The sequence below is a fragment of the Crocodylus porosus genome, unplaced genomic scaffold (genome assembly GCF_001723895.1).
Source record: "Crocodylus porosus isolate Cpor-Errol unplaced genomic scaffold, CroPor_comp1, whole genome shotgun sequence".
Lineage (NCBI taxonomy): Eukaryota > Metazoa > Chordata > Crocodylia > Crocodylidae > Crocodylus > Crocodylus porosus.
In genome coordinates, this window is record NW_017728909.1 from 55666452 (window position 1) to 55682667 (window position 16216).

Consider the following 16216-nt stretch of genomic DNA (forward strand, 5'->3'; position numbering starts at 1 on the left):
CACATCTATTCAGTTGGAATGCAGTCAAACTTTTAGCACTTATAGTGCAATACAGTGCTTTCTGCCAAGGGCTTTTGAACATGTGTACTTAGCCAGTGATACTGTATCTAGAATGAAATGCATATGTAGGTCACAGTAAATAAAAAACACTGACTTCACAAATATATTTCATTTCTGTTGTTTCAATGCAGACTGCTATACAGTGCACAGCATTATTTTACCCATTGCTTATTAATAAATCAAAACACTTTACATTCATTTATGGCTTAATAAGTTTGGCACCAATACCTGTAAGTGTGGTCCATTGACTAGCCTTGTTCAAAGTAAGATAGTGCTTCACATTAGACTAGTGCTTCGCATTTTAAATTTGTTGTTTTACTGCATAAGTATCTACATTATTACTTTAAGCAAGAAAGGGTTAGGCTTTAAATTAGATCATTAATTATTGGACAAAGTCTGGCCTTCCCCCAGAGTGCAACCAAATGAATCATCGATTCATTTTACTTAAATTTCTTCCCTTAACACTCATATCAGTGAAGCTGTTAAATTCTTTGTTTGATCACTGAATCCCTAATCTGAAAATCTCATCTTCTCAGAAGGAGACTTTTCATCTGAGATCTCTTTTGCCAAACCAACTGGTTTTTAAAGTTTCGTGTGCATACTCATGACTGTATGCCCACACATTTAAGACCTGAGGTTTTCTACAGAAGTCGTGGTCATAAGGAAACTATTTGAATTTTAATATTAAAATGACATAGGAAAAATAAAAGGAATTTTTACAATGTTAACAAGTTTGTCATTTATAGTTTTAATATACAGATGCAAAACTAAGATCCATCTCTGTGTTAAGGTTGTCAGGAGCAGCTTGTACATTCCCAAGACTAAAAAATAAATACTGCAAAACAAACCAAAGAATCTAGACTTCAAATTTCAGCATATGTCATACTGTTTAACCCATTCTGCAGCTATACATTACAGCTGATTTTAATGGAGTTTTTTGCTAGCTTTTGTTTAGGTAAAACTCTTTCGATTTAATGTTCAGATATTATGAACTTCACCCAGTTCAATAATACAAAAATGTTTTGATTAAATTGGACTTATGTTCTACATAGACATTTCCCTAAAATATTTCAACATGGAATCAATTTTATAGGGAAAAAAACAATGTAAAAAAGGGCCCAAAGGCACCCAAATTACATTTGTCGTCTAAATTTGAAATATATAATCCAGAACTTGGAAGATTTAAGTAGCTATCCATATATGTCCATATACATTGGCACAAGGCAGAAGAATAGAGAACACATAATAGTGAAGCAGAGCAATGTGGTAGTTTTGAACAGGTGAACTCAGACTCCCTCCCCCTTCTCAGACACTAGTGAATAGCAAGAACTTCTGCTGGTTATTGAGGTGTTCTGCTTAGGAAATCATCTCTCAACTCTAACTTTATTCATTTGACAGCTCTCATGGCATTTGGCCACAATGAATACATGAAAATCTACTGCAAATATTTTTTACAAGTTCATACTAGAAATAAGAAAAATAAAACCCCCACTTTCCAATGGACATAATCCCAATGAGATTTAGTCTGTTACAAGATTGACTATTATTGCAAATATTGCTTTATTTCTTAGGTGGTGAGTAGCAACACCATACTCTTTTATGACCAAGTAACTAAATCCTTGGATGAAGGTGTCACCGTGGACGTAGTCTTTCTAGACTTTAGAAAGGTCTTTGATACTGTCTCTCACCCCATTCTCATCAATAAATTAGGCGACTGTGGCATTGATGCCTACACAGTAGGATGGGTAAAAAATTGGCTGATGGGGCACACCCAGAGAGTAGCGGGGGACAGGTCGTACTCAACTTGGCGTGATGTGAGAAGTGGCATCCCCCAAGGCTCGGTTCTCGGGCCCACACAGTTTTAACATCTTCATCAGTGACTTGGACGAGGGGGTGGAAAGCACGCTGTCCAAGTTTACTGATGACACTAAGATGTGGGGCGAGGTGGGCACACTTGAAGGGAGAGAGAGGGTGCAAATAGATTTAGACAGACTACAAAAGTGGGCAGATGAGAATAGGATGGGGTTCAATGTAGACAAATGCAGGGTGCTGCACCTTGGGAGAAGGAATCCATAGCATACATACAGGCTGGGGCATTCCTCTCTTGAAAGCACAGAGGCAGAATGGGATCTTGGAGTCGTTACTGACTCCAAGATGAACATGAGCCGCCAATGCCAGATTGCAGCCAGCAAGGCCAGCCATACCTTGTCATGCATCCAAAGATGCATCTTAAGCCAGTCCAGAGAGGTGATACTCCTCCTCTATGCAACTTTGGTCAGGCCACAATTGGAGTATTGTGTCCAGTACTGGGCGTCACAGTTTAAAAACGATGTGGCCAGCCTGGAGAGGGTTTAGAGGAGGGCCACTCATTTGGTAAGTGGGCAGCAGGACAGGGCCCTACAAGGAGAGACTGAGGGACCTGAACCTATTCAGCCTTAGGAAGAGGATGCTGAGGGGGCACCTGGTGGCTGCCTACAAACTCATAGAGGGAGATCATCAGCAAATAAGAAGAGCCCTTTTCTCCCCAGCACCACCTGGGGTGATGAGGAACAATGGTAATAAGCTGATGGAGAATAGGTTCAGGTTACAGTTCAGAAGGCAATATTTTACAGTTAGGGTGGCCAAAATCTGGAACCAACTTCCTAGGGAAGTGGTCCTCGCCCCTACCTTGGGCAAATTCAAAAAGAGGTTAGATGATCACCTGTCTGAGGTCTTGTGAACCCAGCATTCATTCCTGCCTGTGGCAGGGGTCAGGCTAGATGATCTGATCAGGTCCCTTCTGACCCTAGCTACTATGAAACTCTATGCAGTCCTTCACAAACACTTTTTTTGCTCAAATCAGGATTTAAGAGCCAGATCTAGACCAGGCTGTAGGGGGTCTCTATGTAGAAATTCACTTAGAAAGTAGATGTCTGGATTCAGGCATTCCAAATAAAAAGAGTTAAGGCATCTAAACTTCCTATAATTAATATAGATAAGTGTTTCTAAAAAATGAATCTGAGCACCTTGAGGCTGGTCAGGGAGACGCATAGAATTAGTCAATATGAAACACTAGGCACAGGGATGAGCTTCTTCTTGGAGGATAGGAACTTGTCTTAGACTGCACACTAGATCCCTCCACTGACTTGACAGCAGCACCAGCAGCTAATTGATATAAATAATTGTGCCTAACATTTGCATAAAATAGTCTAGTGGCTATTGCACTCACCTAAATTCTCTCTCAGAGCAAGCAAAAGGGAGCATGACTCTCTATAGAGTCTAGTGATAAGACAATTCACCCCTAAGGAGAGACTGCATGATTGCTTTTGTAAAATTCCAGATATAGATATAAAACATATAAAGCTGTTCACATGAAGGGGTTAATTAAAAAGAAACAACAAAAAACCCAAATTATTTTTAACATCAAGCCATCCTTTTGATTATTATGCTCAAGCATTTTGTGGTTTTTGGCTGTAAAATGAAAACTTAAAAATTACAGGAGTCAAATGGTCAGGAAGCCATTTTAAAAAGGTAGAAAATATAATAAGTCATTACTTACTTTCTTCTGGACCACTATAAACTGTCATTATGAAAAAAACAACTTCAGACCACGCTAAGCTTGACACAGCAAGGTCTTTTATATACACGTCCTACTCTAATTGTACCATGATTGCAGCTTATTCTAGTACTTGTCCATTAGGCCATATTATACCGATAATTTTCAAAACTATTTGAAAGCTTTCAACTCATTTAGAAAAAAAAAGGTTGTACTGGGAGACCTTTAGAGATAAGGAATAAAGAACTACGAGGGGAGGAGGGGGTGGAATAGGACTTTGTCAGCAAGGCAAGGAAGGACCAAAGGTCAGATAAATGGAGAAGTGTGACAATTCCCATTATAGCTCTATAAGCCTGCAGAAAGCTATTTATGGGCCAAATAACTAATTCTGATAAATAACTAATTCTATACATTCATTATAAGCATATCAATGACAAACACAATCACTTCCCAGGAACAAGCCAATGATGCCAGAGACTTTTGGGTGAATCATTTCCATGTCCTATCAAAAGTGAGATTCTCTTCCTCTTTGCAACCATCCTCCTCTTTATATTTTTAATATTTCAAAATAAGCACCATAAGCCTCTTCCTTTCACTTCCATTTTCATATTAAACCAGGAAAGAAGTAATCACTGCAAAAAGAAATATGGGAAATCTGTGGAAAAATCACTTACTGATCTCTCCTTGATATATGCATTTAAAGATTTGTTTCTATTGCTATTCTATACACACCAACATACACACATGCATATATGTACATACATATTTTATATACACACACATATAAGAGCTGCCTTTAGGCTCTTTCAGGACTATGAAATGGAATACTCCAGAAATGATCTTCTCAGCTCTGTGTTCCCCTGTTCAGTGCTCCCCACATATGTACTACCTCATATGCCCAATAATGTTATTAGTCAGCCCAGAAGAATGACTGAGATGTGGATTCTGCTGTTCCCTCTACATGACCAGACCCAAGGTTCTACAGTACAGGGCTACACAGGATAACAAAAAGGTGCCATTACTCCTCTGTCCACTCACATGTAACATGCAATTACTACGTTCTTATAAAGTGCCTTTTCAAAGTACAAAGTCAGTTTCAGCAGATACAGACTACAAATACAGACTAGTGGATGACAAGATAAAGTAATGTTTATATTCTTTTGCAAGGTAAGTTCTTTCTACAGCTTTCCCTCAGAGAACAGATGTCTCTAGTAATTTTATAGCTAAAATCTCAATAAAAAAATAGGAAACAAAATTATATTTGTTCTGAATCGAATCTTTTCTGTGGAAATATTGTTCTATATTCCTTCACCAAAAACGTTTTAAAAATCATTCCAACTGTTACAAACACATATGCCGTGCCGTAAACACATTGTGTTTACAACATGCCCATTTGCAATAGGTCCATTTGCTATAGGCATTTTAAAACTTTCACCTCTTCAGTTTGGAACCAAAACAAAGAGAATCTCATGAAGACACAAAAAAATTAGACCATTACACTGAATTAACTATTTACTTGAAACAGTGACTCCAAAGTGCTGAACTAGAAATTCACCCAAGCTTTTCTGTGTGTAAGATTTCTGAGATGGGAGTTAACCTTGGTATTTGACCTTGGTACAACTATTGCCCAGTGTTGTTTGTGGAAATGCTTCATTCCTTGTTTCATTTTAATCACCAGAAAATGTAGATTTTGGGTTACTTTTTTAAATTTGAAAATTGGGGATTTTTTTTAATCACAGAAAAACTTTGTCATCAGGCTATTCCAGACCACTGAAAAAAAATAACCACCCCTCTCCCCAGAAATGCCTATTTAGTTAAAGTGAAAAAGAGCAAATTATATATGAAGCAGCAAACCTTAACAGAAGGCTAGGGAGCACAGCCAAGAAAAATATTTTGATCAATATTCATTCAAAAAAAGGTGTGGATGATGGTCAACTGAAAATATTTAAAATGTATACTGTATTTGTAGTTATGCCTGAAAAAGTGATATTTTATGTTTTCAAAATTCTGTTAATTTTGAAAACATAAATTCAATTTTGTGAATTTTCAGAACGTGTTTTAAAACGGTTAATTTAAATGAAAAAATGAAATCTATATATAAAATAAATACAAACATCCACACACAAAAATGAAATAATACATTTTGTTTCCAAGCAAACAAAGTGTTTCATTTTATGGCAAGTGATTTTCCAGTTTACCCAGCACGCTGATGTCAGTTATTTGCACATCTCGTTTGGAAGAGAGATGAGGAAGAAAGGCCATGGTGAAGATGGCTAGGGACAGACATTATACACAGGTTTGTGTGATCAGAAACTGGTTTAAATCTGTAACAGAACAGACATTCAGTGCACACAGCAAGGTCTGCTGGCTTCCCCATGCCCCTCTGACCCCCCCACTCGCTGCTTAAACAGGGATCCCTTCTTCCTCTCTCACAGCATGGACCGTAGCCAGCATGTAGTAATGCTGAGAGGTATCTGTGTAAGGCAGGTATAACAGTGTCCACTTAGGGCTTTTTGGAGCTAATCAACAGTCAGCTGGTAACATCCTTCCATTCCTTCCTTTGGAAAAAAGCTGTTTAAGAAGATCTTGAACTAATGAGCAAGGCTTTGTTTTCTGATGGGGTGCTAAATGCTGATAACACAGCTAATAAATGCTCTGTTATCAAAAGCATCCTACTGGGACCTAGCCATCCCCCTCTCAGCTCACAACTGAAGGGAATAACGTTTCTAGCCTCAGCCGCTGCAGGCATGTGCCTACATTTTTCAGTCCAGAGGGGATGTCTTTTTGGTTACAAACTGATTTAGTCTAGCCAGATTAGACTAACGTGCAAAGATTGAATCAATTCAGGCTCTGGCTTTTTGAATGTCTGTCCCTATCTGATGAATACAACAGCAGGGACAACACCCAGACAGCATCTATCTTAAAGAAGCAGTCTGCCGACTAAAGTCAAAGGTTAAGGGCAGACTGGGGTTATGAGGAACAAGGTAGGCTTCTCCTTCCAAATTTGCTAAAAACATGAGTTAGTTGGTTTAAGGAACTGGTTTCAACAACAAGCTAAACCTGTGAGTCAGAATAAATAGGAGACTGCCCTAATCTGGCCCAGAATCCAAATATCTGTTAGGATGGGTTTAGAGTCAGTGACTGAAGGTGGTGGGGAGGACAGCACACCAATCACAACTACTAGGTACTGGATGACTGCAGACATGGGATATGCAAAGACCTGATACACTACCTTGTTTTTTACACAATCACCTAACCTACTGCAAAACAAGTGCCCAAAGTATTTATGAATGCTACAAAATCAGAGTGCTAGGTCAGTGTGGAGGGCACTGTTTGTGCCTGCCACTTTAAGGACCTGGAGCTGGCAGCTGCCAGGTGCCTGATGAGGGCAGCCATATAAACAGGCCAGTTCTGCTGCTGGAGGCAGGCAACAACATTGCCTGGCTGTAGGGCTACTGGTATTGTCTGGAGGTAAGGGAGGAACTGTACAGGATGGTCAGGAGGTTCCTGGTCCTGTGTATGACCTAAAACTGCACCTGCTGGGAGCAGGTGGCCTGGTGGGGCTCTCAGTGGTGCAGGAGCCCCCAGGAAATGCCAGGCCAGTTACTACCCCGGTGAAAGGCGGGTTGGGTTGCCTTAACCCCTAGCCCCCGTAACCGGGTGGGTTAGTCCTATGGTGGAGGGTCTGGAAGGTGGGCCCCATGGAGAAAGAGTGAGGCCATAGAGTCACACCTGTCTGAACTTCCTCTGACTGGTCCATGCTGGGGCCAGGACCAGAAGGGTCAAAGGGCCAGCAGCCCACTGCAAGGAACACCCAATAGCTGAGGGCCTGGGGATCCGGCTGGTCTGGAGGTGGGCCAGGGCTAGTAGCCAGAGGTCCTGGGGGGACCACACCCAAAGGGGAAGCAGTTCAGGGAGCTATGCTGCCTACTATGAAGGTGGAATAGACTGCCTGAGGAGAGGAATCCAGGCAGGGTTCAATTAGAAGGATTCTGGGGCCCAGTGTGGGGGCCAGTGATCGTGATATTATCTAGATGTCATCTGCGAGGCTTGGGCTGTAGTGTAGGGGAGGAAAGGAGCTGCGGATAGTTCCCCCGGCATTGGGGCAGGAAATGAGCAGCCTCCCACTTAATTACATCATTTAATTAATTCCAACAAGGCGTGGTGGGTGAGAAGGTGGGCGGGCCATGGTTAAATCAGCCCCGAGAAGGCTCCCTGTTAGTCGGGTACAATTTAAGATGAAAATCTTGCTCCATGGATGAAGCAGAATAGGGGAGACAGGGTATGCATGTGTGTGGCAGAAGAAGTACAAGTGAAAACGCAGAATACATGCACCTAGAGCCCATGCTAAAGTTACACAGACCCCGCTGGAAGAAGTAAAAAGTTTAAACAGGGAAGATGAAAGGCATTATGAAAAACAGTTCCCATTTGACCTGAAATAAAACTTAAAACCAGAGTTTCATTTTTGTATAATGACATGTGGACCAGAACATGAGCCATAAGAGAGACAGCCAAAGAAATAACAGTTCAATGTGTCACTTTGAAAGGACATAGAAAGCTGAGCTGGAAGAGAACTATCAGGTCATCTTGCCAATGCTCCCAAAGAAAGATGTTTTTCCCCCTCTACATTATATTATTCCAAGCTTTTTCACCTTTAAATTACTCAAATGCTGGATGCTCCATCATCTTTCAGATACTATTTCTTCATTGTCTTAAATTAATCAGGAGGCTTTACCAGGTATTTCATCTTTCTTTGCTGTAGATCTTCCTACTACATTCAATAAAATCCTAGCTGAGCAACTTTGAACAATCCTTCATACAAGAAAGTATGTTGTGATTCAATGAAGGCTAAAAATAGTTAAAAATATACTACTAAGAAAGGCAGAAAAGGACAAGAAAATTAAAGTGTCTCAGAACCAATGTTCATGCCTGGAAGGCGCAACACCCATAAACAAAATATCTGATTAAGTAGAATGATCTCTGGAAGAGTAACAGGGAGAAATCAGACAGAGCCTTCATTAAAGAGCCTGGAGGTATATAAAGATATCCAACAGTGACTGAAACTGTCAAAGATGAAAAGAGACAGATGACAAATAAAAGTGTTTAAAAATACCTTTTAGTGTCAATTTGTGAACATATAAACTTGGTTTACAAACCTATAGTTCAAAGTAATCCCTATATTCTCTGCAGAGGTATGCAAGGACCTCAGGAATCACTGGACAAAAATGACTGTTATTTCCTCATTGGTGCAATAATTCTCTATAATTATAGAGGGCTGAAACTTCTAGTTGACAATGAAGGGAAGGGGAAAAAATAGTTCTGTAGTGATTTTATCAGTCTCCTGACATAGGTATATGACAAAACATATTAACTGATGCTATAACCCAGCGAAGGACTAAAATGATCAATTGCTTCAGACTTCTTTGAACTCTCTCAAAACAAGCAATAGTTGTGTGATCAGTTTTTAACTTGCACACAAAGAAAGGCCTGATCTGTAACTTTACAATCCAGCCTTAGTAACATGTAGCCCACAGGTGTCCTGGCTAGAACAGGGCATAAATGCAGATCAGTAATAGTGCTGGAAAGGAAATACTAATTTTTAAACAATATTCCTGTTCTACATGCAGAAAGACTGAAGGACTTAGGTCTCTTCAGCCTATAAAAGAGAAGGCTGAGAGGAGACTTGGTAGCAGCTCACCACTATATCAGAAGAATATACCAAGGGCTCGGCAACTAATTTCACCAGAGCACCGTTGGGGAAAACCAGGAGTAATGGCTACAAACTCCTGGAAGACAGTTTCACTGTTAACACTAGGAAAAACTTCTTCACAGTTAGGGTGTCCAGACTGTGGAATAAGCTCCCTCCAGTGGTGGTGCAGTCATCTACCCTGGAAATCTGCAAAAGGAGACTGGACGGTCACCTGACCCCAGTTACCTTTCCTGCCTAGTACAGGTGGGCTGGACCAGACGATCTTGCAAGGTCCCTTCCAGCCCCTAACAATCTATGAAAATCAAACCCTTTTAAAATACATTCTTTTCTGAACCCACCCACATGCCCTCAAAAAAGGGGGAAAAAAGCGGAGGGGGGGGAGGAGTAGAAGAAAACCAATATTTTTGGTGGTCACCTAGACTATAGGAAAACCAGGTGATTCAGGCCAGACTTGAACCTGGGATTCCCACATCCTATGCAAGTGTCCTGAACCCACAGGCTAATCATTATTTTTTGGAGGAATTCTCTCTGATGTGGAGCTGAAAAATATTTCCCAATAGTTTTAATGAAAGTGGCATGCTTTTATTTTTATTTCGGAAATGAGAAAACCATTTTGTCCAAAAATTCCTTACCAAGAGTTATGAACTGGTCTCTGTTTCCCCTGATGCTCTGACGTAGAATCAAAAAAGGTGCTGCACGCTGCTCATACAGATTACTTCCTCTGAGCTCATGCTCACGTTCATTCCCAGGTGCTTTGCCTAGGAAGAGAGGTGACAGTTGTTGTCCTTCCTCATGCTATATGAATGGTGCTTGAACCTCTTTCAGAGAAACTAACCATGCAACTTCCTTATGCTCCTGTGCTCACCTCTATAAGTAGGTACTAATGTTTATAACTGAGCCCAACCACAAAAAGGACAGTTTTTACCGTGCCCACTTCCTGCCTTTCCTCTGCTGTACACTACATTTAAAGCAGGAAAACATTATGGGCCCATTGTACAAAAGCTTTTAAAGTTTCAGAAGCTACTTTGTGTGACCTACTTTCTGCATCACAGAAATACTATAGTTCAGAATGCACAGGCATTTCCATTCTAATCACATATTCTAAGGCATTATTTACCTATGTAATAAAAAAAGCACTTCAGATTGTGTCTTGGCATACCAGGCTTTAGTCTGGAAAAGACATTTTTAATAAGCAGTTTGCAGGAGGGGGAGAGCCTGTTCATTAGGTTCTGAGCTTAAAGAACAGCAAAAGATGCCTCAGTATAGCTCCTTTGGATGCAGTTTATGGTTTCTATAACTGTTTTGAAATAAGACATTTGAATTATCTTATGAGTTCATAGCATGATCTAATCCCGTTTTCCATTATACAAAACTATTAATATCTTTAATTAGAAATGCTGGGTCAGATCTTCAGCTGGTATAATGTGGGTACAGCTCCATTGACGGCCAATATAATTATACTAAATACAACAGCTGAGGATCTGACCTATAGATATTTTGCGAGGATTATAGCTGCTTTAATCCATTTTTATATGGATTTTATATGATAATTACAGTATACAGTTTTCATGGAATACATTGTCAGCTATTGGATAATTACATGTTCTATCATTTAACAATGCTAATGATCTGTTTATAGGCACTGAAGGCAAGTGTAGTTTTCAACATTTAAATATTTTTATGGGCAAAGAATATATTTCTGTTATTGTAATTTTGATATATATTACCACAACATTCAGAGCCCCTCTGACCAACACTGAGAACCTAGAAGGTGAGCAGCTCTGCAAAGCACAAAAATTATGAACCCTAGCCCAAGGAGTTATGGTCCCAATCTTCTCAGGCCTTTCACCTACTAAACCATTCCTTGCTTTCAACATTATCCAGAAGTCATGCAGTCAAGAGGCATGAGGTGCCTAACTATGCTTTTTGCCTCTAAACATGTCCATTCTTCAGACCACATACCCTATGCTAGTGGCCATAGGCAAGGGCCACATGAAGGTTACTACAGCAGCTGTATATCACTGTGCTTGGTAAATCTTCTAGGAGATAGCTAACCCTGGTGCATGTTCCCTGAGAAGGGCAGACCTTAAAACAAAATAATATCTGGTTCAAATATCTTTTTACCAGTCTTCTTCCAGTCTCAGATGTTATCAGACATAAAGGATTTAGACTCTTATTATTTCACATTCTGCTCTCACCAATCCTAGGGCATGTTTTTAAAACAGAAAGAAATACATTTGTGTTAGGTATAGTCATTCAAAAAGTCAGAGGCAAAAGCAATCTAAGTTACGCAATTTTCTGTAATTGGTGTAGTTTAGATTGGTTATGAACAGAACACAGATTCACCCTTTGGTAGGAGGGGTCAAATCTTGGACCCGGTTCCACGATTTTTAAATCAGTCTGTGTGCACTGAACTTCTGTTCTGTTATGGGTATAAACCAGTTTCTCATCACTTATACCAGTAAAAATGTAATGTCAGTACCTAGCCTTGGTGTTGATACTTGGCCCAAGCCCTCCAAAATGTCTATGTTCAGTCTGACACAATAAGAAGCCAAGCCTCAAGCATCCCTCAAACAAGCCAAAAATCACTCTCAGAACTACATGAAACCCTATGATCATTTTGTAAGATTTTGGCACCACTGTTGGCTCTTAAGCTTGTGGAAGTTTGACATAGAGACATGCACTGTAAGAACATTACAGATGAGAGAGAGGAGCAAGCCTACTACTGAGTTAATGGTGATGAATATGAGATCCTTCACAGATTATATTTTAAAATAAAACCTGGTTAACATTTCCTTTTTCTTTATCAGTCTTTAAAATATTATTCCCAGTGGAACAATTAATGGGTTTGACCTAATTTGTTGTCCAAAACTAAGACTTGTAGCAAGGAACAATAGCGTACCTGCTATATGCATTCTGAAGACTACATTACCAGGAACAGGAATTTGAATACAAAGGCAGCCTGTTCAAGAACAGGGAGAAATCATTATGCTAAGTCACACTGTCAGCTATTTGTAGACAAATGGATGCTGTCCAGAGGTGAAAAAAAGGTTCACCAAGACAGAAGACAACAAAAATCTAAAAGAAACGTCTGTGATATTTCTGGCCTTTTGGTATTATATCTGAATAATCATGTTCTACAATTTAATCTCTTATGTTCCATCTGCATCATGCCTCTGATTCCAGCTATAGTAGCTCGCTTTACAGAAGCTTCTAAGCACTTGATCAGAATAAATGTTCACATTGTAATAGAGAAAACACGTAGTTAAAGGAGTTTGTTGGAAATTTAGAATTATTTTATCTCAGAATCACAGACCACGGCCAGAAACATTACTTTTTTAACAATTGCTAATGCTATCCACGGCCAGTGTAAATATGGATTCAAGCAACTCTTAACAGAAACTGTTTGATTTCAAGGAGCATTGTACAGTTTAGTGTCTAATTCCAACAAATGATTGGCTGTGGACTGAATGTGTTTGGGAAGTTCCCCTTGAAAATGGACCATAAAACATACATGAAATATCTGTATCTGGAACAGCTAAAGCAATTGTAAAATATTAACATAAAAGTAAAATAAAAGTAAATAGTCAACCTTCCCCCCAACTTACCTATTTGATTATGACTTATTTTTGGGTGGAGGACTTACTCCTGCATGTTTTACATAGTCTCCGTTAACAATAGTGACACCTTTTGGTGAGTTATCAATTGATCAACAACAGGCAGTTTTAAAGCAGCGTAGAACCACAAACAATGCCATATGCATGCCCAAACGCTTTCCCAACATCTCTCTCAGCTTTACACTTAATCTAATAAAGGACATTACCAAAAACACCCTGCCTCTCATACTTTTCTTCAGGCATTTCAGAGTTTCATCAAACTGAACATGATTCTGTTTAAAAATATTTTTAAACAAATTCTTATTTACCCAAACACAGGACAAATATATATTGAGAATATCAAACATCATGTATGCAGATTCTCTTCAGGGTATTATTGCAATTCAGAAGTGGATACACAATATAAACTACAAGCCACTATTCACTATTAACCCTATAATTTTTTTTTTACGTGCCTTTAAATGTTAAGTCTTCTGATCATTTATGATGACATATAAAACATAACATTTTTGTCACTGGTCAGTTACTAGATTTAAAATTACTCTTACATTTCTAAAAATAGGTACAAACAGGACAGAGAAGCTTAAGCTGATTCTACAGATAAGACTGACTACATCTACTACACCATAAGATCTCTTCTTTATCGTGTCTGCTGGGTGGCCAATAAATGACAGAACATATTTGCTTATGTGAAAGCTTAAAGAAAGAAGAGCAGTAGCAATAATGGTAAACTTCTTGCGCTTAAAAATATCAAAAGGTACACTACCTCCTTTTTAAAAAATTATCATCTTTCTTGCAAGCTAAGTACTATAGGTCACAACACCCTTGAAGTGTACATATATTTGCATATAACAACACCTCTGAAAATCAGATTATTGTATCAAGATGTAATCTGTCTGGCTGGTGACAATGGAAGAAACATATCCAATGTTTATATTGTGATGACTCAATACTTACTAGTTTACATCACTATTTTTAAATATACCTCCCTGATTTACCATTATGCTGCATATGTGAAGCCTAAATACTAGACATTGCAAGCTGAGTGGATATCAAATCTGAAATGTCTCCCCACTTGTCAGATCCCATTTAAAAACTTGAGGTTTATACTTTATACCAGTCTACTTTTCTAAGTAGTCTAACTTTGTAATAATGGTCTATAGAAAATAGACCAGCACAATGCAATGGTAGACTAGCAAACAGCTCTGCAATTAACTGTACTACTACATTTCAGTCTACAGCTGGAATTGACCCAAAAAGAGCTCAGGAAGAGAACTGACCACTGCAGTGATGACATGACTACATGTTTTCATTTTGCAAGTTAATGTTTATTGATTACAAGGTAAAGTTGAATCAAACAGATTAAAAAAAAAGTTGAAAAGCAGTTTCAAATGGTTTCTAAGCTGCTGTAAGTAATTGAAATGATTGTACCCATCATAATTTTGGCAGAGTCTATTAGAATGCTATGACAGCCAGCAAAATTAAACCAATATATCAAATCTGTCTAAAATCATTTTATTTGGTTTCATCATTTTAAGATGACTCAATATAATTAGCTTTTATTACATTTTTAAAGTAAAGGACAAGCCTTTTACTTAACTGTTATAATTTAAGTAGTTAAGGGGAAATGGGGAACCTGTCTCTCCAAAACAGGTGAGAGAAAAAGTGATTAGATTAATTTAAAAATGTGTATACACACACACACGCACACACCATAAGTAAAGATGGGAATATTCTTAGATATGTATTAGTCCAATTCAGGTACAATTCCAGGGCAAACTATTTATGAAATGCTTAGACTTTGCCGGATACAGCACCTTTTGCTGACAAGAGTTCAGGCACCAAATGCAGGTACAAGGACAGATTGCATAAGCCATCACATGGTTGCTGCAACCATACGGACTCTTATTGGATTTGGAGAGCCCGCGGTGCTGAATAATTGACAAGCTAATAAAATATTCAAATTTGACTGATCCATTGGTTTAATTTTAAACCCCCCAAAATATGATTCATAAAGAGAGCCGACTCCAAACCTTAATGAAATTAGCCAGATGCATGCCAAGATCGTACTAGGTCCATGGATAGCTGCTGAAAAGAAGGGAGAAACCTTTCCTGTGCCTGCCAGTGTATTAACCCAAAGGACATTTTCTCCTCTTTTTTTTTTATTTTTATTTTTTTGGCATGTGAATAGAAGAATCCTTGGATACAAACCAGGGCTGACAAGTTCAGGCAGCGCTCGGGAGCTATCAAGACTTTGCATGGGAAGGTATTGGAGGAGGCTCTGTAATTAAAGCTTGCAGGTAGGGGAGGGGGAGCCGCTTTGCACTACACTAAGCGTCCTCCTCTCCCAGGACAGACGCTGCCAGGCGCTCTGGAGCAGGCAGCTGCCAGAGAGGGAAAGAAGCAAGGAGACTCCGAGGCTGATGCCCGAGCCCTTGGCTGGGCTGGCGTGTCCCCCCCGTGCCGTGCCATGCCGTGCCGTGAGCTCGCTGCTCCCCCCGGGCCGAGGGAGCGGCGGTGCGGGAATGACCCACCCCGCGGGCGGCTGCAGCAGAGGGCGCGGGAGCAGAGGGCTGGGGGCTCGGGGGGCCCCGCGGGGAGGGCGCCGCGGCCGCGCACAGGAGCTGCCCGGCCGACACCTACAGCAGCTCCGGCCGCGCCGGGTCCCGAGGGTCGGGGCGGGGGCAATGGGAGGTAGCGGAGCCCCAACCCCCAGATGCGGGGGGGATGCCCTCTGCCCCTTCCCACGCCGCCTGGGGCTGGCAGGCAGCTTCGCGCTTGCGCCCCCCCCGCAACGACCTCAGCAGCAGCGCCCGGCATCGGCCGAGATCCCTCCCCGGCAGCAGCCGCCTCCAGCCCTGGCTTTCTTTCTCCCTGTAATAAGACTTGCTATTTCATGACCCCAGCCCCAGCCCTCCTCAGGTCCGCGGGCTCCTGACCAGATGCTCTCCCTCAACTTTCTTCCAACACTAGAGGGGGGAACGTCCCCCCCCCACCCCCCGCCCCATTAACAAGGACTCGGATAATACAGCGCTATATAAATATAGATACGGAGCTACTGGGAAATGCAGAGCCGCTCCTCCTCCCCCAGCTCTTGAAGTTGCTTTCCAGCCTCCCCCCGGTTGTTCTGCACATCTCCGAGGGAGCCTGTCCTAGTTAGGAGAGGCGGCGAGGAGGGAAATGGACGGGGCTTTTCGTTACCACAGCCCTCCTCCGAGCTCCTGGATGTGTTTATGTGTTTGCAAACTGCTCCGGGTTTTCAGCCCCCAAACAAAAATGAAGACCGGGGGGGGG

General features: G+C 40.7%; 1 long non-coding RNA gene across 1 annotated transcript in view; it reads right to left on the bottom strand.

Annotated features, from left to right (window-relative positions):
* LOC109308083 overlaps positions 1-7508 on the bottom strand; it is a 13773-nt gene extending 6265 nt beyond the window's left edge. The window contains exons 1-2 of the long non-coding RNA XR_002100454.1: positions 7410-7508; positions 4796-4801 (exon numbers count right to left, since the gene is read on the bottom strand). This is a non-coding gene — a long non-coding RNA (uncharacterized LOC109308083). The remainder of the gene's footprint in view (positions 1-4795; positions 4802-7409) is intronic.
* Positions 7509-16216: the final 8708 nt, after the last annotated feature.